At 68.5% G+C, this 2,232-nt stretch overlaps 1 long non-coding RNA gene across 1 annotated transcript; it reads left to right on the forward strand.

Annotated features, from left to right (window-relative positions):
• Positions 1 to 418: 418 nt before the first annotated feature.
• LOC112120356 lies at positions 419 to 1,591 on the forward strand. The gene is made up of 3 exons (XR_003899988.1): positions 419 to 546; positions 1,039 to 1,152; positions 1,472 to 1,591. It is a non-coding gene; the product is annotated as an uncharacterized LOC112120356 (long non-coding RNA).
• The last annotated feature ends 641 nt before the right edge of the window (positions 1,592 to 2,232 follow it).

The following is a 2,232-nucleotide window of genomic DNA, read 5'->3' on the forward strand; positions in this document are numbered from 1 at the left end:
CAGCCCCCGACCCACCCCAGGGGGACAGATCTCAGTGCTGGGGGGGGCAAGGCCTCTGTAACCAGCCCCCGACCCACCCCAGGGGGACAGATCTCAGCGCTGGGGGAGCCTCTGTCAGCAGCCTGGCCTGAACGGGGCTGGCTGTTCTGTTACTGCTCAGCTCCGGGCAGCCCCTGGTGTGGGTCCAGCTCCCACCTCCCTGTTGTGCTTTGGACTTTGTCCTCCCTTGGCTAGAACTGCTGGGGGGGGGGCAGGCTGGGGCTGGGTTAATGAGCGCCAGCTGGGCACGTCAGAGCCAGCCCAGCACTGTGGCTCGCTCAGTGGCTGCCTGGACCCTTGACAGCTGCCCCCACCCAGGAATCATTAACAAGCCCCTGGATGGCTCTTAACCCAGCACAGGTGGGGCCTGGCTCCCTTCCCTGCCCCCAGGAGGCTGAGAGCAGCTGGGGTTCAGGCCTGGCAGGATGGGGAGGGGCTGGTCCCTTCTCCTTCTTGGGCTCCTGCTGCAGGTCCAGTCTCCCTGTGCCGGGCAGGCCGGGGGGGCAGGTGAGTTCACGGCTGCCCCTGGCCCACGCTCCTAGCCAATGCTCTGGGCTCCCCCCTGCCCCAGCTAGGAGCAAACAAAGGGGGAAATGCAGATGTCCCCTTTCCCCCTGGCCTGGCCTGGGAGGTGGCTCCAGCTCAGCCTGGGGAGGTCCCAGCAGAGGTGCTGTCTGTAGCAAAGGGGGGGCTCCCCCCTGACTGGCTCCAGCTCTGCTGGGTGGTGACCTCGCTGGGGTGGTGCCAGGTGGAGGTGGGCACTGCCCTGATGGCAGAACTCAAGAGCTGCTGCTCGCCAGGCTGAGCCGGGGGCTCCTCCCTCAGCCCCAAGGTGGGAAAAGCCCAGCTGCAGGCTGGGAAGGTGAGGCCCAGGGTCCGGCACTGCCAGGGATGTGCCCAGGGACTCCTGCACCCGGCCAGCTGAGCCCCCCCCCCCGCCCCTCATCAATCGCTCCAATGGGGGTGACCCTCCGGCTGCCCACCCCCCTTGTATTCCAGGGTCTAGCGTACCCCCCTGGCCAGCAGCATCCAGCCCCACACCTCAGACCTGGGCTACAAGCGCTGAGACGCCCGCAGGGACTGGCACCCCCACCGAGGGGGCTACAGCACCAGGTATGGCCTAACTCCACTGCAGGGCTCAGTTCGGCCCTGGCCCCTCGATCACTCTTCCAGCTGGTGCCCCCCAGCCCAGCCCCCGCCAGCCCAGCCCTGCCCTGCTGGTGCCCCTCAACCCTGAGCCGCAGCCCCCCTGCTAGCCCAGCCCTGAGCTCTGCACCCACCAGCTCTGCCGGTGCCCCTCACTCCCGACCCGCAGCCCCTGCTATGCCAGTGCTGGGTCGCTCCTCCTGCCCTGGGTACCTGCTGTCCGGGCTCCTCCCAGGTCTGAGTCTCCGCTCACGTTTGTTCACTCTGGGGGGGGCTGTTCCCCCAGATGAGCCCAGCTGTGGCAGTGGGCAGCCCTGTCCCCCTTGGAGCACCTGCGTGTCCTGGGCTGGGCACTTCTCCTGCCGCTGCGCCCTGGGCTTCCATCTCAGCCGGACCGCGGGCTGCGTGCCAGGTAAGGGGGCTGCTCCCCTGGGGGTGGGGGTCCCATGCCCCTGCCATTGCTGCCTGGGGGTACCTGCCCCGTCACAGCGAGTGGGCGCCCCTAGGGGCTCTGTCTCCCTTTACTTTGCCTCCAGACCTGCCTGGCCCTGGCGATGCCCAGTGTGGGGGAGGGGCCCAGGGCTGGCGCTGGCTCCCTGTGTCCTTCTCACCCCATAGCCAGGATGCTCCTACTGGGGCCCCAGTCTCTGTTCTGCCTGTGAGTCCCCCATGTCCTGCGCTGACCCCCATGGGGCCCCTGCCGGCAGAGGGGGGCTCTGGTACAAGGGAGCAGTTGCCTGACCCTAGCCCCCATGGGCTGGGCTGGGTCAGTGGGGGGCAGATTCTCTGGGGGTTGGGGGGGTGGGCTGGGCTGAAGGGGGGAGCATATAGTGAGTGGGGAAAGGGAGGGGTCCTCTTGTACCTGGGCTCCGTTCAGGGCAGGGAGGGAGTCTGGCTGGGGGTCCCCCGTGGGCAGCCCCTGGCCCTGCTGGCTCTGAGATCCCTTGTCCCGTCTCTCCCCTGCCTCCTGCGTGTTTGAAGCCAGGACGTTCCCAGGGCGCCTCTCCCTGCAGGCCCCCGGCCCAGCACCCCCGAGCCCTCTGCCAC

The sequence above is a fragment of the Terrapene carolina genome, unplaced genomic scaffold, assembly GCF_002925995.2.
Source record: "Terrapene carolina triunguis isolate 2854851 unplaced genomic scaffold, T_m_triunguis-2.0 Scaffold32442, whole genome shotgun sequence".
Taxonomy (NCBI): domain Eukaryota; kingdom Metazoa; phylum Chordata; order Testudines; family Emydidae; genus Terrapene; species Terrapene triunguis.